Here is a 22,878-nt window from a genome sequence, read left to right as displayed (position 1 = left end):
CAATGTCATTAAATATGTCATTAAATATGTCATAAATATGTCATACACTGTCATTAAATATGTCATACACTGTCATTAAATATGTCATTAAATATGTCATAAATATGTCATACACTGTCATTAAATATGTCATAAATGTCATTAAATATGTCATTAAATGTCATAGACTGTCATTAAATATGTCATAAATATGTCATACACTGTCATTAAATATGTCATTAAATATGTCATACACTGTCATTAAATATGTCATTAAATATGTCATAAATGTCATTAAATATGTCATTAAATATGTCATTAAATATGTCATACACTGTCATTAAATATGTCATACAATGTCATTAAATATGTCATTAAATATGTCATAAATATGTCATACACTGTCATTAAATATGTCATACACTGTCATTAAATATGTCATTAAATATGTCATAAATATGTCATACACTGTCATTAAATATGTCATAAATGTCATTAAATATGTCATTAAATGTCATAGACTGTCATTAAATATGTCATAAATATGTCATACACTGTCATTAAATATGTCATTAAATATGTCATACACTGTCATTAAATATGTCATTAAATATGTCATAAATATGTCATACACTGTCATTAAATATGTCATAAATGTCATTAAATATGTCATTAAATGTCATAGACTGTCATTAAATATGTCATAAATATGTCATACACTGTCATTAAATATGTCATTAAATATGTCATAAATGTCATTAAATATGTCATACACTGTCATTAAATATGTCATTAAATATGTCATACACTGTCATTAAATATGTCATTAAATATGTCATACACTGTCATTAAATATGTCATTAAATATGTCATACACTGTCATTAAATATGTCATTAAATATGTCATACACTGTCATTAAATATGTCATTAAATATGTCATACAATGTCATTAAATATGTCATTAAATATGTCATACAATGTCATTAAATATGTCATACACTGTCATTAAATATGTCATACAATGTCATTAAATATGTCATAAATGTCATTAAATATGTCATACAATGTCATTAAATATGTCATAAATGTCATTAAATATGTCATACAATGTCATTAAATATGTCATACACTGTCATTAAATATGTCATACAATGTCATTAAATATGTCATAAATGTCATTAAATATGTCATTAAATATGTCATTAAATATGTCATTAAATATGTCATACAATGTCATTAAATATGTCATACACTGTCATTAAATATGTCATTAAATATGTCATACAATGTCATTAAATATGTCATACAATGTCATTAAATATGTCATTAAATATGTCATACAATGTCATTAAATATGTCATACACTGTCATTAAATATGTCATTAAATATGTCATACAATGTCATTAAATATGTCATACACTGTCATTAAATATGTCATACAATGTCATTAAATATGTCATAAATGTCATTAAATATGTCATACAATGTCATTAAATATGTCATACACTGTCATTAAATATGTCATACAATGTCATTAAATATGTCATAAATGTCATTAAATATGTCATACACTGTCATTAAATATGTCATTAAATATGTCATACAATGTCATTAAATATGTCATTAAATATGTCATACAATGTCATTAAATATGTCATAAATGTCATTAAATATGTCATACACTGTCATTAAATATGTCATTAAATATGTCATTAAATATGTCATACACTGTCATTAAATATGTCATTAAATATGTCATACAATGTCATTAAATATGTCATAAATGTCATTAAATATGTCATACACTGTCATTAAATATGTCATACACTGTCATTAAATATGTCATTAAATATGTCATACAATGTCATTAAATATGTCATACAATGTCATTAAATATGTCATTAAATATGTCATACACTGTCATTAAATATGTCATTAAATATGTCATACAATGTCATTAAATATGTCATTAAATGTCATTAAATATGTCATACAATGTCATTAAATATGTCATACAATGTCATTAAATATGTCATACAATGTCATTAAATATGTCTTCTTTGTTGATTGTGAACACACGTCCTTGCAGTCTGCAGAGTGTGTATATTTGGAAGCCTCTCCCTGGAAAAGGTGTGTGCTAGAAGCATTATGAACCCCACCCACTCCAAAATGATCAGAATTGTCAACGAGCAGGTGAGAGATACATGAATTATAATCTAAAGTGGACTTTCAGCAAGTGTGAGACCAAGCAGAAGTGTGTCAACAATAGCAGCGTAAGCTAGCATGAGCACTTATACCGTATTTCCTTGAATTGCCGCCGGGTATATAGTAAGCGCCTGACTAGAATTACTGCTGGATCAAACTCGTTTCGCAAAATAATTAGCGCATGCTTAGCATTACCGCCGGCTCAGGATTAACGCCTGGTCAAACTCGTTTCCAAAATATTATTCTTATTAGCGCATGTCTAGAATCAAACTCGTCACGTCACGAGTGACAATTCACCTGTCATCATTTTCAAAATGGAGGAGGCTGATTTCAATCATTTGAAATCGCATAAAGGGAAGAAGATTAAGAGCTATTCAGTAGGATTTAAGGTCCAAGGTATTGAATATGCTAAAAAGAACAGTAATCAGCTATGTTTTATTAATATACCGTAGCTGCGTGTGTCAAATATGAGTCATTAAATGACTCCCGCCTCCTGGTGGTAGAGGGCGCTAGTGATCCTTCTTGCGACTACTCGGCTGCAGAAGAAGTGACAACAAGCAGCAAGAGTGAGCAGCGATCCTTTAGTTTTTCCTCTCGCTTGCACTTTTAACATGGAGGATTACATATCTAAAATAAAACAGTTTTCTAAACTGGACTTTCAATCGAAGCAGGAGGTAATAAAGGAAGATCTCCATGGAGACAGAAAGACTTTTAAAACTGAAGAAAGATAAGGAAGACTTCTATAAACAAGTTATCGATGCTTTTGATCAGAAGGAGCTGCGCATGGACTTCATTTCTAAGTAAAGGTAAGACCATAATAACGTTTTTTTTTTATTAAATGTGCTTTTCATGATGGTATCCTTACATCACACTTAAATTTTTAAACGCAGGCCTAAATTTACTGCATGCCTTTGGTAAACGCCGGAGTGAGAAGAGGTCTTAAATTAATTAGCGCCCTGGCGGCAATTCAAGGAAATACGGTATTTGTTCTTGTCTTACATGAGGATTGTCAAACATCCCTTTCACATGTGTGCGTATTTCCAGTATGACTGACCTAATAACATGGTCAGAGTTCCAGTATGACTGACCTAATAACATGGTCAGAGTTCCAGTATGACTGACCTAATAACATGGTCAGAGTTCCAGTATGACTGACCTAATAACATGGTCAGAGTTCCAGTATGACTGACCTAATAACATGGTCAGAGTTCCAGTATGACTGACCTAATAACATGGTCAGAGTTCCAGTATGACTGACCTAATAACATGGTCAGAGTTCCAGTATGACTGACCTAATAACATGGTCAGAGTTCCAGTATGACTGACCTAATAACATGGTCAGAGTTCCAGTATGACTGACCTAATAACATGGTCAGAGTTCCAGTATGACTGACCTAATAACATGGTCAGAGTTCCAGTATGACTGACCTAATAACATGGTCAGAGTTCCAGTATGACTGACCTAATAACATGGTCAGAGTTCCAGTATGACTGACCTAATAACATGGTCAGAGTTCCAGTATGACTGACCTAATAACATGGTCAGAGTGCTGTAGTCTTAGGAATGTCTTTGTCAATTTCTGTAGATTGTACGTGTCACCAGAAATTGACAAAGACTTTGGGAGCACAATATTCAAAATGGCTGACTGATTTTGTGGCGCTTTGTGATGTTTAGACGCTATTGACACGTACTTTGCAGTTTGTAAAAACAATTGGCTGTGGTTTAATGCGTACAAGGAAACAGTTAAAATAATAAATCAAGTATTGGTATTGGTCAATTTGGATAATTACATTTTTGCTCACAATTATAATCAGACAATAACACAGGCGTAACTATATCAAGTATATATTGCAATTAGATAGAGAAAAAGAAGAAGATTATCCACTACAGTGTCCCCACAAACTACAAAGGCGGATGCGCGCAATTTTTCAGGATTTATGCAGATCCCAAATACAGATCAGCAGGTACCAGAAGGTAAGAAAAGTTGCTTTTGCATAATATTGTGAAACAAAACGCCAGATAATGTCTTACCTTATACACACAGCATAATAATACTCCTTTGTTGAAGCACAGTATACAATCCATCAAGCGCTGTGGCTTCATAGCTTACCAAAGTCATACTAAAACATTTTCATAGATTTTGGAGCACTGTGTGTAACATTCTATATTAAATGTTGGTGTTGTTTACTTGAGTCAGACTGCAGCCTACACGTATCTCTTATGTGTGACTGCCATCTACTGGCCACACTTATTACACCATGTACCATACAAAATTGCTTCAAGGTGGGTTAGCACAACCAAAATGATTCTTTACGTTAGGTAATAAGGGGCACTGTCGCTTTTTTGAGAAGAAGAAAAAAAAAAAAAGATTTTACGCGTGCCTTGTGGCCCGTAAAATACGGTGTATGTGTATATTGATATCATTTATATATTTATATTTATAAATTACATTTAATACCGAAAAAATTGTCTTATTACAAGAAAATGTGAAAAGTAATTGTTAATGTTACTGTCAATCTTTGTATCAAGTCGCCCATCTGGTTTATATTTAGGATCTCTAGCTTGTGTTAGCAGCCCTAAAGTGTTGAATGTAGCATGTTTAGCTATCCCTCGTCTTCCTGGGATGACACTTGGAAGAAACACAGTTTATTTGCCGCCATTGGAGGCGAGGATGGCAGATGTAGACGTGGATTTGCATGTGGAGGGATCTTATCAGCCAGAGCAGGGCTGGGCAAATGAAGGCCTGGGGGCCACATGCGGCCCCGTTAACCTTTTCAATCTGGCCCCCCAAATATTTTTCTTATATAGTATATATATATATATATATATATATATATATATATATATATATATATATATATATATATATATATATATATATATATATATATTATGATTCCCAGTCTTTTTCAAAAGACTGAAATTATTGATTTTACAAGTAAAATGTTGCAAATAATTAATATAATAAGCTTTTTTTTTAAGTCCCAATATTATAAGAAAATAATTTGATGAATCACTTTGATTATTTTATAATTTGGACTTAGAGAGTCACATTTTAAGACACTACAGTCATACATTTAGAGACAAAATACAGTGGGGCCAAAAAGTATTTAGTCAGCCAGCAAGTTCTCCCACTTCAAATGATGACAGAGGTCTGTCATTTTCATCATAGGTACACTTCAACTGTGAGAGACAGATACCCATACTTCACAGTAGGTATGGTGTTCTTGGGATGCAACTCAGTATTCTTCTTCCTCCAAACACGACAAGTTGAGTTTATACCAAAAAGGATACATGGATGATACAGCAGAGGATTGGGAGAATGTCATGTGGTCAGATGAAACCAAAATATAACTTTTTGGTATAAACTCAACTGGTGGTGTTTGGAGGAAGAAGAATACTGAGTTGCATCCCAAGAACACCATACCTACTGTGAAGTATGGGGGTGGAAACATCATGCTTTGGGGCTGTTTTTCTGCTAAGGGGACAGGACGATTGATCCGTGTTAAAGAAAGAATGAATGGGGCCATGTATCCTGAGATTTGGAGCCAAAACCTCCTTCCATCAGTGAGAGCTTTGAATGCTTGACCAAATACTTATTTTCCACCATCATTTACAAATAAATTCTTTAAAATTCCTACAATGTGAATTCCTGGATTTTTTTTTCCCATTCTGTCTATCACAGTTGAAGTGTACCTATGATGAAAATGACAGACCTCTGTCATCATTTGAAGTGGGAGAACTTGCACAATCGCTGGCTGACTAAATACTTTTTGGCCCCACTGTATGTATAATAAGAATAAAGTCATCAAGGTTAAAGTGTGGAATTTTACAATAAAAAAAAACATTATTTTTTATCTGAATAAAAGTGTAATTATAAAAAATATATATATAAATATAACCTTATTTTGTGACTGTAAAGTTTTTACTGTAAAATTGACAGTCTACTTAAAAGAATTGATATGATTAATAATGAAATCCAGAGGGAAATTCCTACATGTTACAAGTGGGGGCCCTCTGATGGCAGTCATGTGGCCCTCAATGTTACAAGTGAGGGCCCTCTGATGGCAGTCATGTGGCCCTCAATGTTACAAGCGGGGGCCCTCTGATGGCAGCCATGTGGCCCTCAATGTTACAAGCGAGGGCCCTCTGATGGCAGCCATGTAGCCCTCAATGTTACAAGCGAGGGCCCTCTGATGGCAGCCATGTGGCCCTCAATGTTACAAGTGAGGGCCCTCTGATGGCAGTCATGTGGCCCTCAATGTTACAAGCGGGGGCCGTCTGATGGCAGCCATGTAGCCCGCAATGTTACAAGTGAGGGCCCTCTGATGGCAGCCATGTGGCCCTCAATGTTACAAGCGAGGGCCCTCTGATGGCAGCCATGTGGCCCTCAATGTTACAAGCGGGGGCCCTCTGATGGCAGCCATGTGGCCCTCAATGTTACAAGCGAGGGCCCTCTGATGGCAGCCATGTGGCCCTCAATGTTACAAGCGGGGGCCCTCTGATGGCAGCCATGTGGCCCTCAATGTTACAAGCGAGGGCCCTCTGATGGCAGCCATGTGGCCCTCAATGACATCCTTGCTCTAAAGACTAGTGTCATTGAGGTGCATACACACATGCTGACCAGCAGGGGATTCCCCCACATGACCACGACCTTGACAGAGAGACCTGTTGCTTCAAGGTTATTAGCATATGTCCAAAAAGAGGTCTTCTATTGGGGTCAATATTGTACAACGGAGTGATGACATTTACATGAACATTAGGAAGCAGCCTTTTGAAGACGTGCAAAGAGAAGTTATTGCTGGCATGCAGTAGGAACACAAAAATAACCACGGGCCGTTATTTCCAGGGAAGCAGAGGCCACACACACACACACACACACACACACACACGACCTTGACAGGAAGACAACGCACGCACGCACACACACACACACACACACGACCTTGACAGGAAGACAACGCACGCACGCACACGCACACACACACACAGACACACACACACACACACACACACACACACACACACACACACACACACACACACACACACACACACACACACACACTTACTTCTGCTTTGGCCAACATATTTGCTTTTTGTCTCCGCAGATCAGACTTGATAAAGCCTGCAGTGAACAAGCAGAATAAGAAAAAAAACAGTCTTGAATACACAGAACACACAACCTGACTAAACAGGCGCCCCAATACTTCTCTCTTGCCAGGGATACAAGAAAGAAAGCGTGGTATTGGGGTAAAACTACTGAAAGTTGACATTGCACAGCTGCAATTCACACAAATGATTAACCCCGTGTTGCACTTGAAGGTCTTAACCTTTGTATTCAAACACTTCATGGACTAGAACCCTCCATTTGGAACAACAAGTATGTTGCATACAATAAGCAGACTTATTCCAGCTTCTACAAAAGACCAAAAGCAGTGAAGTTGTCAGGTTGTGTAAATGCTAAATAAAAAGAGACTACAACAAATCCTTTTCAACTTATATTCAATTGAATAGACTGCAAAGACAAGATATTTCATCTTCACACTGACAAACTTTCTTATTTGTTGCAAATATTAGCTCATTTGGAATGTGATGCCTGCAACATGTTTCAAAAAAAGCTGGCACAAGTGGCAAAAACGATTTTATAGCCGCAATAAGACTTAAGGAGCTGATTAATAAAAAAGTCAGAAATAAAAAATATTAGACATATCATGTATTCAGCAACATCATTTAATAATGTTATAGCCGCGAGAATATTGAAGGGGCTGATTAATAAAGGTATGAAACTAAAAATATAAGACATATTGTCTATTCAGTAACATAATTTTACAATTTTTTTTGGACCCAAAAATTTTAAGGGACTGATTAAAAAAGGTCAGAAATTTAAAATATTAGACATATTGTCAATTCAGCAACATCATTTTATAATTCTATAGTTGCTAGAAAACTTAAGGGGCTGATTAAAAAAGGTCACAAATAAAAATATTACACATATTGTCTATTCAGCAACATAATTTTATAATTTTTATAGCCGCAAGAAGACTTGAGGTGTGACGCTTGGCTGGCATCGTGGTGTGGATTGCGTTCCCATAACCGTAAACCCAGGTGTTGTCCGGGTCACCAAGATGCTCCACACAGTTGCTGCTAGAGAGTCAAACAGGAAGTAGAATGTGGGAAAACCTCTTACCTGTCATGATGGTGCCAACCAGGAGAAAGACGCAGAGGAATATGTTGCCGGGCAGCGTGCCAAATGTGTCGATGATCTTGCCCTGACAGATGGTGAAGATGATTCCAAACACCTGCAGGTGACATGAAGAGAATGTTCAGTGTCTACAACATGGACCACAACAACACAACTTCAATTTTAACCCGCCGAACGTCACCTAAACATGGAATCATGACAAGATGTGAGCTTGTGAAGCCCTCAATCTTGACTGACAACAGAGGCTCATTCTTGCAGTACTTCCTCCACTCTGCAGGGGGCAACAGTGAGCAGAAGTAGAGAAAGACAACTAAAAGAAGACACTAGTGATTTAGGGCTATATAAGTAAACATTGACTGATTGATTGATAAAAGTCAACATTTGGCGCTACTTATTGCATCGTAAATGATCTCACAATTCCCTCCTGGTAACTCTTAACCTTCCCGGGTACGTAAAGCAGGGGTGCTGAAAGTAGGACTTAGGGCCGCTTTTAACGACCACGGCGTCACATTGTGGAAATTGTAAAGCAAACAAAATGCAAGAGTACAAATGTCTGTTGGAACGAGAAAAAAACTGAAATGTTGACACCAATAATAAAGAGATGTGTTTAAATGTGTCTCATCTTTTTTCTGTCTTTTGATTAAAAAAAAAGATCATGATGCATATTAGTAAATGACATCTTCTGGACAACATTGAAACGTGATTTTATGAGGATAAAGTCATAATAAAGGGGGAAAGTGTGGAATTCTATAAGAAAAAAAAAATATATATATACATATATATAAAATATATTTAATTATGATTTTCAGTCTTTTTAAAGAGACTACACATATTGATTTTATAAGTAAAATTAAGCAAATAAATAATATAATAAGAAAAATGTGTTTTATTTTCTGTTATGTTATGAGAGGATAATTTGATGTAAATTATTGTTTTATTTATTGCATTATTTGGATTTTAAGACAGTATGGTCATACATTTTGAGGCCAAATATAGATGACAGGAATAAAGTCGTAAGGCAAAAAAGTGTGGAATTCTACAAGAAAAAAAAGGTATTTTCATTGGAATAAAAGTGAAATTAAAAAAACAATTGTATAAACCCTATATATATATGTGTATATATATATATATATATACACATATATAGGGTTTTTACAATATATATATATAAAAATATATTTAATAAATTAAGATTTTCAGTCTTTTTAAAGAGAATAAAAATATTGATTTTACAAGTAAAATGTAGGAAATAGAACATAATAAGCAAAATGTGTTTTTTTTTAAAGTCCCCATATTATGAGAAAATAATTTGATTTAAATTTTTTATTTAATGCATTATTTGGATTTAAAGAGTCACATTAGTCATACATTTAGAGACAAAATATATATAACAGGAATAAAGTCGTAAGGGAAACAAGTGTGGAATTCTACAAGAAAAAAAAAGGTATTTTTATTGGAATAAAAGTGTAATTTAAAAAAAAATGTATAAACCCTATATATACAGTATATATACATATATATATATATATATATATATATTTAATAAATTAAGATTTTCAGTCTTTTTAAAGAGAATACAAATATTGATTTTACAAGTAAAATGTAGGAAATAGAACATAATAAGCAAAATGTGTTGTTTTTTTAAAGTCACCATTTTATGAGAAGATAATTTGATTTAAATTATTTATTTATTTAATGCATTATTTGGATTCAAAGAGTCACATTAGTCATACATCTAGAGACAAAATATATTAATGATAAGAATAAAGTCATAAGGGGAAAAAAGTGTGGAATTCTACAAGAAAAAAAAAGGTATTTTCAGTGGAATAAAAGTGTATTTTTCACAAAAAATGTTATACAACCATATATATATATATATATAAATATATATATATATATATATACATATACATATATATACACATATATTTATATATACAATATATTTAATAATAGTCTTTTTTTAAAGAGACTGAAATATTGATATACAAGTAAAATGTTGCAAATAAATAACATAATAAGCAACATGTGTTCTTATTTTTTTTAAAGTCCCCATGTTATGAGAAAATATTAACTTTATGGACATACTTTGTTTTTTTTACATTATTTGGATTTAAAGAGTCATATTTTAAGACACTATAGTCCTACATTTAGAAACAAACTGTGTATAACAAGAATAAAGTCATAACATAATAAGGGGAAAAGTGTGGAATTCTACAAGAAAAAAAGGTATTTTCATTTAAATAAAAGTGTAATTTAAAAAAAATATATATATAACTATAACCCTATACATAAAATATATTTAATAAATTAAGATTTTCATTTTTTTTAAGAGACTAAAAATATTCATTTTAAAAGTAAATACAATAAGCATTTTTTACAATTTTTTTAAGTCCTTGCATTATTTGGATTTAAAGAGTTACATTTTAAGACACTATAGTCATCCATTTAGAGACATAAATATAATAAGAATAAAGTCATAATAAAGGGAAAAGTGTGGTATTCTACAAGAAAAAAAGGTATTTATATTGGAATAAAAGTGTACTTAAGAAAACAAAGTCACATAACCCTATTTATATGTGAAATATGTTTAATAAATTGAGATTTTCAGTCTTTTTTAAAGAGACTAAAAATAATAAGACTAAAAACAGACTAAAAAATATTGATTTTACAAGTAAAATGTTGAAAAAAAGAAAAGCAAAATGTTTTTTTTTTTTTTTTTTTTAAAAGTCCCCATGTTATGAGAAAATAATTTTGTGTAGATATGTTTTTTATTTTTTGCATTATTTGAATTTAAAGAGTCACATTTTAAGACATTAAAGTCATACATTTAGAGTCCAAAAAAAAAAAAAATATATATATATATATAATAAGATCCATTCCATCCATCAATCCATTTTCTACCGCTTATTCCCTTTCGGGGTTGCGGGGGGTGCTGGCGCCTATCTCAGCTACAATCGGGCGGAAGTGAAGTGAAGTGAATTATATTTATATAGCGCTTTTTCTCTAGTGACTCAAAGCACTTTACATAGTGAAACCCAATATCTAAGTTACATTTAAACCAGTGTGGGTGGCACTGGGAGCAGGTGGGTAAAGTGTCTTGCCCAAGGACACAACGGCAGTGACTAGGATGGCGGAAGCGGGGATCGAACCTGGAACCCTCTAGTTGCTGGCTCGGCTGCTCTACCAACCGAGCTAAACCGAAGGCGGGGTACACCCTGGACAAGTTGCCACCTCATCGCAGGGCCAACACAGATAGACAGACAACATTCACACACTGGGGATCATTTAGTGTTGCCAATCTACCTATCCCCAGGTGCATGTCTTTGGAGGTGGGAGGGGCCTATCCCCAGGTGCATGTCTTTGGAGGTGGGAGGGGCCTATCCCCAGGTGCATGTCTTTGGTGGTGGGAGGGGCCTATCTCCAGGTGCATGTCTTTGGAGGTGGGAGGGGCCTATCCCCAGGTGCATGTCTTTGGAGGTGGGAGGGGCCTATCCCCAGGTGCATGTCTTTGGAGGTGGGAGGGGCCTATCCCCAGGTGCATGTCTTTGGTGGTGGGAGGGGCCTATCTCCAGGTGCATGTCTTTGGAGGTGGGAGGGGCCTATCCCCAGGTGCATGTCTTTGGAGGTGGGAGGGGCCTATCTCCAGGTGCATGTCTTTGGAGGTGGGAGGGACCTATCCCCAGGTGCATGTCTTTGTAGGTGGGAGGGGCCTATCTCCAGGTGCATGTCTTTGGAGGTGGGAGGGGCCTATCCCCAGGTGCATGTCTTTGGAGGTGGGAGGAAGCCGGAGTACCCGGAGGGAACCCACGCATTCACGGGGAGAACATGCAAACTCCACACAGAAAGATCCCGAGCCTGGATTTGAACCCAGGACTCCAGAACCTTCGTATTGTGAGGCAGACGCACTAACCCCTCTGCCACCGTGAAGCTATATAATAATAAGAATTAAATGCATACAAGTAATATGCACCTGGGGATAGGTTGATTGGCAACACTAAATGGTCCCTAGTGTGTGAATGTTGTCTGTCTGTGTTGGCCCTGTGATGAGATGGCGACTTGTCCAGGGTGTACGTCGCCTTCCGCCCAAAATGCAGCTGAGATAGGCTCCAGCACCCCCTGTGACCCCAAACGGGACAAGCGGTAGAAAATGGATGGATGGATGGATAACAATTGCTAATTGTTATCATATATTTGTTTTACTTTCCAATACTAGGTTTCCTCTTCAAGTTACCTGTGCGCAGCAGTTGAGGAGCCCGGATGACGTGCCCTCGGACTCAGGATAGGTCAGCTCCACTGCGTACTCAAAACCTAGCGGCAAGTAGCCCGTCATGAAAAACCTGGGAAGGGTGAAGAATCATTACCAGGAGGAGTATTTACATGATCCTGCAACACCTTATCGGAGGAATACCACACATTCCAGCCGGCAAACTCATCCAATCATGGACTTTCACTATCTGGCTTGTGTGAAGTGCAGAGATTGCAACCGGGAGAAGAAGTGTACAACTTGTACCCAAGTGCTCCAGCTGTGATGAACACCACCCATAGGTGGCCCAGACTGAGTGTCGCGGCGTAGACGATCATCCCCACCAGAGACATGAAGTACACCACCAGGGTGGTCTGTCTGCAAAACACAGGACGTTTGCAAAATCAGCAATCTTTGGATTTATCCCACAATGTGGAAATGACATCAAAGTTTGTCATCAGCATCTGTGAACCAGGAAGTAACTACAGTTGTCAGAGATGCAGATCTTCATATGCTTCTAACATGTCACCAGGAGACCACTCCCTGAGGTTCTCAGAGGTCCAGATGGTTCAAAAATGTCACCAGGAGACCACTCCCTGAGGTTCTCAGATGTCCAGATGGTTCAAAAATGTCACCAGGAGACCACTCCCTGAGGTTCTCAGAGGTCCAGATGGTTCAAAAATGTCACCAGGAGACCACTCCCTGAGGTTCTCAGATGTCCAGATGGTTCAAAAATGTCACCAGGAGACCACTCCCTGAGGTTCTCAGAGGTCCAGATGGTTCAATAATGTCACCAGGAGACAACTCCCTGAGGTTCTCAGAGGTCCAGATGGTTCAATCATGTCACCAGGAGACCACTACCTGAGGTTCTCAAGATGTTGAGAAGGTTCATATGGTTCTAACATGTAAGATATGTACAAACTACAAAAGCAGTGAAGTTGTCAGCTTGTGTAAATGCTAAATAAAAAGAGACTACAACAAATCCTGTTCAACTTATATTCAATTGAATAGACTGCAAAGACAAGATATTTCATCTTCACACTGACAAACTTTCTTCTTTGTTGCAACTAGCTCATTTGGAATTTGATGCCTGCAATATGTTTCAAAAAAGCTGGCACAAGTGGCAAAAAAGAGTGAGAAAGTTGAGGAATGCTCATCAAAGACTTATTTGGAACATCCCACAGGTGAACAGGCTAATTGGGAACAGGTGGGTGCCATGATTGGCTATAAAAGCAGCTTCCATGAAATACTCACTCATTCACAAACAAGGACGGGGTGAGGGTCACCACTTTGTCAACAAATGCCTGAGCAAATTGTTTAAGAACAACATTTCTCAAGCAGCTATTGCAAGGAATTTAGGGATTTCACCATCTATGCTCTGTAATATCATCAAAAGTTTGAGAGAATGTGGAGAAATCACTGCACGTAAGTCATATTACACACCTTCCATCCCTCAGGTGCTACTGCATCAAAAAGCCACATCAGTGTGTAAAGGATATCACCACACGGGCTCAGGAACACTTCACAAAACCACTGTCAGTAACTACAGTTGGACACTACATCTGTAAGTGCAAGTTAAAACTCTACTATACAAAGCCAAAGCCATTTATCAACAACACCCAGAGGAAAATAACTATCTGTACTGTTCTAGGGTGAAAGTGTTCTAGGCAGCATGTGTGATGGTATGGGGGTGTATTAGTGATTGTTGTAGGGTGAAAGTGTTCTAGGCAGCATGTGTGATGGTATGGGGGTGTATTAGTGATTGTTGTAGGGTGAAAGTGTTCTAGGCAGCATGTGTGATGGTATGGGGGTGTATTAGTGATTGTTGTAGGGTTAAAGTGTCCTAGGCAGCATGTGTGATGGTATGGGGGTGTATTAGTGATTGTTGTAGGGTGAAAGTGTCCTAGGCAGCATGTGTGATGGTATGGGGGTGTATTAGTGATTGTTGTAGGGTGAAAGTGTTCTAGGCAGCATGTGTGATGGTATGGGGGTGTATTAGTGATTGTTGTAGGGTGAAAGTGTTCTAGGCAGCATGTGTGATGGTATGGGGGTGTATTAGTGATTGTTGTAGGGTGAAAGTGTTCTAGGCAGCATGTGTGATGGTATGGGGGTGTATTAGTGATTGTTGTAGGGTGAAAGTGTACTAGTCAGCATGTGTGATGGTATGGGGGTGTATTAGTGATTGTTGTAGGGTGAAAGTGTTCTAGGCAGCATGTGTGATGGTATGGGGGTGTATTAGTGATTGTTGTAGGGTGAAAGTGTTCTAGGCAGCATGTGTGATGGTATGGGGGTGTATTAGTGATTGTTGTAGGGTGAAAGTGTTCTAGGCAGCATGTGTGATGGTATGGGGGTGTATTAGTTGGCTAACTTACACATCTGTGAAGGCACCATTAATGCTGAAAGGTACATACAGCTTTTGGAGCAACATATGTTGCCATCCAAGCAATGTTATCATGGACGCCCCTGCTTATTTCAGCAATACAATACCAAGCCAAGTGTTACAACAGCATGGCTTCATAGTAAAAGAGTGCAGGTACTAGACTGGCCTGCCTGTAGTCCAGACATTGAAAATGTGTGCAGGCTAAAATATGAGGCAGGAGACTGTTGAACAAGTTAAGCTGTACATCAAGCAAGAATGGGAAAGAATTCCACTTCAAAAATGTGTCTCCTCAGTTCCCAAACCTGCACTGAGTGTTGTTCAAAGGAAAGGTCATGTAACACACTGGTAAAAATGCCATTTTGTAATGTGTTGCTGCCATTACATTTTAAGCTCATGTTTATTTGCAAAAAATAACAGTTTGTCAGTGTGAAGATGAAATATCTTGTCTTTGCAGTCTATTCAATTGAATATAAGTTGAAAAGGATTCGTTGTATTCTCTTTTTATTTAGCATTTACACAAGCTGACAACTTCACTGCTTTTGTAGCTTTCTTTGCTTCTATTGGCCAAAGACACTGATTTCTGTTTTATTTGAGTTCAGCTAAAGAAAATAGTTTGCATCTACACACTGATCTGGTCCATGCAGAGACAAACTTGAAAATAAAAACCTGTGAAATGCACAAACCAGTAACTGTACAAAAATAATAAGACAAATATCTACCAAATATATTATCATTTTGTTCAATGCTTGCATTTATTTGTGGCCAAAGCCACTTTTTCTAAAATGTCAATGTGTTGAAGACAGCAAACCTTACTGGCTTCACGAGTAACTACCTGACAAATGTAAAACTTCAGGCTAACTTTGACATTTGCAGGACAATAACATCATAAACAAACAACTTGTGGGGGTTCCATCCACTGGAGCCCCTCACACCACCCTCAGGGCTTCACATCGGGGGAGCACAAAGGTTAGGACACACCTGGATAAACACACGTGCCAAACATGCGACTTCAACAAAGAAAGGTCAGCAAACATCTGTTTCCACTTTGGTCTCCTAAGAGTCTGTGAGCCGCCTGCGTGGGCTGCCTTTCCTTGGACTTACTTGTAGGTTTTGGTCCTGTCCAGCCACACCCCACAGATGAGGGAGCCAACCATGCCGGCGATGACGATGGTGAGGCCGATCCTCCCAGCGTTCACCTCTTCACCCTGACAGGTCAAACAAGGACAGCCGAGTGTTTACATCACAGCCATACGGGGGGCAGGGGGTCAAGACTATTTGACCTTGACTGGAATTCTAACAGGATCAGAAAAAGGTACTATAAACCCCTCTTTCCTTTAATCAGAGTTTCAACAAGTCCAATTTTAAGACCACAATGTATATATACCATTTAAGACCACTTTGGATGGATAATAACATGTAATATATACTGTACATGATGTAAGTATATATGTAGTATCTAGTAACATTCATAATAACATGTAATATATACATGATGTAAGTATATATGTCATGTAGTAACATTCATAATAACATGTAATATATACATGATGGAAGTATATATGTAGTATCTAGTAACATTCATAATAACATGTAATATATACATGATGGAAGTATATATGTAGTATCTAGTAACATTCATAATAACATGTAATATATACATGGTGTAAGTATATATGTAGTATCTAGTAACATTCATAATAACATGTAATATATACATGATGTAAGTATATATGTAGTATCTAGTAACATTCATAATAACATGTAATATATACATGATGTAAGTATATATGTAGTATCTAGTAACATTCATAATAACATGTAATATATACATGATGTAAGTATATATGTAGTATCTACTAACATTCATAATAACTTGTAATATATACATGATGTAAGTATATATGTCATGTAGTAACATTCATAATAACATGTAATATATACATGATGTAAGTATATATGTAGTATCTAGAACATTCATAATAACATGTAATATATACATGATGTAAGTATATATGTAGTATCTAGTAACATTCATAATAACATGTAATATATACATGATGTAAGTATATATGTAGTATCTGTAACATTCATAATAACATGTAATATATACATGATGTAAGTATATATGTCATGTAGTAACATTCATAATAACATATAATATATACATGATGTAAGTGTATATGTAGTATCTAGTAACATTCATAATAACATGTAATATATACATGATGTAAGTATATATGTAGTATCTAGTAACATTCATAATAACATGTAATATATACATGATGTAAGTGTATATGTAGTATCTAGTAACATTCATAATAACGTGATGTATACATTAGTATAAGTAAATATGTAATGTAGTAACAGGCAGATTCATAATAACATTTGATATTTAGGAATTTTGATCATTTAAGCATAAGCAGCGCATTCATTTCAAAAACGCATCACAACGTTCACTTTTTCCCTCCATCACTAATTATTACTCACTGCAGACTTCATAAGAGCCAACAAACATTATAAATATCCCTTACTGTACAAGCTCTGCTGTCATTAGGATGTCGTCTGATAGAATCTTGTTATATTCCCCTTTAGATGAAGAAAGACTCATAGTCCTCGCTAAGAAAAAGGAGGTGGAACCAAGCGTCTTTTCGTGTATTTCTCATTATTTCTGGGTCTAAATTGAATGCCAAAATTGTCCAACTTGTTGCACTACGTCCTCATCCTTCTTCTATCAAGGTGGGAGGTATGTTTTATGACCTACAACAGACTTGCCCAAGCTCCAATGCCACAAAGCAGCTTAAAAGTGGATGTTGTCATCATCTTGAAATGTTTTTTTTTTATGACTGATTAATACTTCACAGCAGCATCAGCGTAGCGGTTCTTTGAAGACTTGTAAAATCAAAACCGGAGCAGTTACAAAAACTCTTTGCGCAACTTTTAATCAGAAGGGTTCAATCTTTTTCCTGTGCGAGTTTGAAGCCGAGACAACAAACACGCTCAGAGGAGATAATGTTTGAAAAAAGGTGACAGGTTTTTACAAAACTTCTGTTTGAAGGGGTAATTGCCAACTTCCTGCTGAAGGATGTCAATTAATTAAATGTAGGTCTAAGTGAGACCTACATAGAGGTTTTTGTTTCATGTCTCTACGACATCCCTAACGGAAGTTACAAGCAGTTGTGTCTGTGTTTTCTTCCCAAGAGCAGTTTTTTCAGTGTTTTTTTCCTAGGGGGCGCTAGAGCTAGATCGCAATTTTCAACCAGTCCTGATGTGTGTCCAGTTTGGTGAGTTTTGAAGCATTTTCAGGGGGTCAAATTACAACTCAAAGAGGCAAAAATGACATTTTTTAGCAAATTTTAGTTTAGAAGGGTTTTTTGCCAACTTCCTGTTGATTTTTGCTGAAGGATGAAAGTGTATGAAATGTAGCACTAAGTCAGACCTACATAGAGATTTTTGTTTCATGTCTTTACGACATTCCTAATGGAGGTTAGAAGCAGTTTTGTATGTGTTTTTTTTAGGGGGCGCTAGACTGCAATTTTGTTTTTTTGATTAGATCACAATTTTCACCAGTCCTGATGTGTGTGTTAAATTTGGTGAATTTTGAAGCATGTTAAGGGGGTCAAATGACAGCTCAAAGAGGCAGCGGAATAATAATAATAAAACCTTAAAAATACAATAGGGTCCTCTATCCCAAAGGGACATTCGGTCCCTAATTATTCTAATAACAATATCCCTAATACGTGGTTAATAGTCAAGTCAACAAATGTAAATAGATTATTATTGGTGCTTTTTGAATGATTATTTATTGGATTTTATGGGCGAAATAGAGGCACTCCCATTGGCTCCGATGTAAGTCAACTTTTAGTTACAAGTTAAAATGCATTAAAAAAATTAACTATATATATATATATATCAGTTGCCATGTCTTTCATAATGATTGTGAATGATAGATGTCATGGCAAACTGTCCCCCTTGTTGAACAGTTATTGTATTTGCATGCCTGGCTGTGTCAACTCAGATCCAGCAGGAAATGAGAAAGCAAAACATGTGCCAATAATTCAACCCAATTTGAATGTGACTTCCAAGAAGACCACATGGTCATAACAGTCAGTCAACATGACCTGAGTAAACAGCAGAGGGGGGGGGGAACTTACAGGATAGTGCTGGATGATCATGCGGTTCAGCAAGGTGCCCACAGCGTAGAAACAGCCCACGTTCAGGCCTGCCAAACAAGAGACGCTCATCAGATACCAGCTAACTTTGCAGGAAATGACAACAAAAACGACACTTGGTCGCGTCAAAGTGGACACATCCTTTGCTTTTTGTGCAAGAAAACTAGCCGACAAACAAGAAATGAAGCCAAAATCTTGCATCCAGCTGTCAGAGACCCGGAGAACTGCATGTGGATGTTTGTATGACCAGTTTTACAGACCCCCCAACACATTGCTGTTCAGCGCCAAAGAATTCAAAGAAAGAATTTGAATTAAGAAAGACTGAAAAGGAACCCTTTTTTTAATCAAAACAGAATTTCCCCAAATACAAAGTACAAAAGCAGTGAAGTTGTCAGCTAGTGTAAATGCTAAATAAAAAGAGACTACAACAAATCCTTTTCAACTTATATTCAATTGAATAGACTGCAAAGACAAGATATTTCATCTTCACACTGACAAACAACATTATTTGTTGCAAATAATCACAAAGTTAGAATGTAATGGCAGCAACACACGTCAAAAAAGGCATTTTTACCAGTGTGTTAAAAACCCCGTTTCCATCTGAGTTGGGAAATTGTGTTAGATGTAAATATAAACAGAATACAATGATTTGCAAATCCTTTTCAAGCCATATTCAGTTGAATATGCTACAAAGACAACATATTTCATGTTCAAACTGATAAACATTTTTATTTTGCAAATAATCATTAACTTTAGAATTTGATGCCAGCAACACGGGACAAAAATGTTGGGAAAGGTGGCAATAAATACTGATAGAGAACTGCTCATCAAACACTTATTTGGAACATCCCACAGGTGTGCAGGCTAATTGGGAACAGGTGGGTGCCATGATTGGCTATAAAACAAGCTTCCATGAAATGCTAAGTAATTCACAAACAAGGACGGGGTGAGGGTCACCACTTTGTAAGCAAATTGTCGAACAGTTTTAGAACAACATTTCTCAACGAGCTATTGCAAGGAATTTAGGGATTTTACCGTCTACGCTCCGTAAAATCATCAAAAGATTCAGAGAATCTGGAGAAATCACTGCACGTAAGCCATGATATAACGGAACTTTGGTCCCTCAGGCGGTACTGCAAAAACCACAACGACATCCTCGGTAGGGCCCACATAAGGGCAAGGAAAAACTCACCCCAGTGGGACGTCAACCATGATGACTATGAGAAACCTTGGAGAAGACCACATATGTGGGTAACCCCTCCCCCCCTAGGGGATCGAAAGCAATGGATGTCGAGCGGATCTAACATGATATTGTGAAAGTCCAATCCATTGTGGATAAGCAGGGGCGTCCATGATAACATTGCTTGACAGACAACATTTTCTCCAAAAGTTGTATGTACCTTTCAGCATTAATGGTGCCTTCACAGATGTCTAAGTTAGCCATGCCTTGGCCACTAATACACCCCCATACCATCACACATGCTGCCTAGAACACTTTCACCCTACAACAATCACTAATACACCCCCATACCATCACACATGCTGCCTAGAACACTTTCACCCTACAACAATCACTAATACACCCCCATACCATCACACATGCTGCCTAGAACACTTTCACCCTACAACAATCACTAATACACCCCATACCATCACACATGCTGCCTAGAACACTTTCACCCTACAACAATCACTAATACACCCCCATACCATCACACATGCTACCTAGAACACTTTCACCCTACAACAATCACTAATACACCCCCATACCATCACACATGCTGCCTAGAACACTTTCACCCTACAACAATCACTAATACACCCCCATACCATCACACATGCTGCCTAGAACACTTTCACCCTACAACAATCACTAATACACCCCCATACCATCACACATGCTGCCTAGAACACTTTCACCCTACAACAATCACTAATACACCCCCATACCATCACACATGCTGCCTAGAACACTTTCACCCTACAACAATCACTAATACACCCCCATACCATCACACATGCTGCCTAGAACACTTTCACCCTACAACAATCACTAATACACCCCCATACCATCACACATGCTGCCTAGAACACTTTCACCCTACAACAGTCCCCATGGTTCTTTTCCACTTTGGTCCACAGTTTCCAAAAACAATTTCAAATGTGGACTCGTCAGACCACAGAACACTTTTCCACTTTGCATTAGTCCATCTTAGATGAGCTCAGGCCCAACAAAATCGGCGGCGTTTCTGGGTGTTGTTGATAAATGGTTTTGGCTTTGCATAGTAGAGTTTTAACTTGCACTTACAGATGTAGCGACCAACTGTAGTTACTGACGGTGGTTTTCTGAAGTGTTCCTGAGCCCATGTGGTGATATCCTTTACACACTGATGTGGCTTTTTGATGCAGTAGCACCTGAGGGATGGAAGGTGTGTAATATCATGACTTACGTGCAGTGATTTCTCCACATTCACTCAACCTTTTGATGATATTACAGAGCATAGATGGTGAAATCCCTAAATTCCTTGCAATAGCTGCTTAAGAAATGTTGTTCTTAAACAGTTTGTTGACAAAGTGGTGACCCTCGCCCCGTCCTTGTTTGTGATTGGGTGAGTATTTCATGGAAGCTGCTTTTTTGGCCAATCATGACACCCACCTGTTCCCAATTAGCCTGTTCACCTGTGGGATGTTCCAAATAAGTCTTTGATGAGCATTCCTCAACTTTCTCACTCTTCTTTGCCACTTGTGCCAGCTTTTTTGAAACATCACATTCCAAAAGAGCAAATATTTGCAGAAAAGAAGAAAGTTTGTCAGTGTGAAGATGAAATATCTTGTCTTTGCAGTCTATTCAATTGAATATAAGTTGAAAAGGATTTGTTGTAGTCTCTTTTTATTTAGCATTTACACCAGCTGACAACTTCACTGCTTTTGTAGATTGTAGATAGAGTGCCTAAACGAACACACTACCTTTCAGAAAGAAAACAAGGTAACAATGAGAGTAAATACAGTACCTGGCAAAAGTTTGGAGACACCCACTGATAGAAATGAATGACACATTGTCTACAAACTTTTAACTGGCAATGTGCATACTAGTGTATGACCTTCTTCAAACAATTGCTATTTTAAACTCTCCTGTCCGGCCACGTTAAAGACAAACTATTGCGCGGGTCCACCTATGTAGTTTGTGACAACACCGTAGTTGATAATCTTCTTTTTCTCTATCTACTTCTTATGTGACATTCATCCTCCACTGTTGCCATTTCTAATATAAAGTAGTGTAAATTTCTTATTTATATCTGTCAGTAAACTCACCATGGAAGCACTAAAACATACCGGTGTAGTGACTTTACATTATTCACCCAAGGAACTTTACTTATTAGAGAGTTCCGGTCACAGGACACATATCGGGTGTTGTTGTTGCAGTAGTGAGCCACGGATGAGGAGATGCAGCTCCGTTATGGATTGAAATGTGAATATCGTTAAAACAGTTAGCTCCATCTTTTGATATTTCTTCCACTCCCGTCCTTGCACGCTACACCGCTACAACAAAGATGACGCTGTCCAAGTGGAGGCACGTAAATAAGAGTGCCCACAAAACGGTGCATTCAGAATAGACAGTCAGAAAGTGAGTTGAAGATGATGTGTAAAACATCATCTATGCAACACTTTGAGCAAAAGAGCACCATTACAT

At 37.0% G+C, this 22,878-nt stretch overlaps 1 protein-coding gene and 1 pseudogene across 8 annotated transcripts in view; one reads left to right on the top strand and one right to left on the bottom strand.

Moving 5' to 3' along the window:
• The window catches only part of LOC133542339 (ovarian cancer G-protein coupled receptor 1-like), a 621,591-nt gene that overhangs the window by 77,629 nt on the left and 521,084 nt on the right, over positions 1-22,878 (top strand). The window lies entirely within an intron of this gene.
• LOC133542573 (heme transporter FLVCR2-like) overlaps positions 1-22,878 on the bottom strand; it is an 85,336-nt pseudogene that overhangs the window by 10,899 nt on the left and 51,559 nt on the right.

The sequence above is a fragment of the Nerophis ophidion genome, linkage group LG24 (genome assembly GCF_033978795.1).
Source record: "Nerophis ophidion isolate RoL-2023_Sa linkage group LG24, RoL_Noph_v1.0, whole genome shotgun sequence".
Classification (NCBI taxonomy): Eukaryota; Metazoa; Chordata; class Actinopteri; order Syngnathiformes; family Syngnathidae; genus Nerophis; species Nerophis ophidion.
This window is presented reverse-complemented; position numbering and strand designations above follow the sequence as displayed.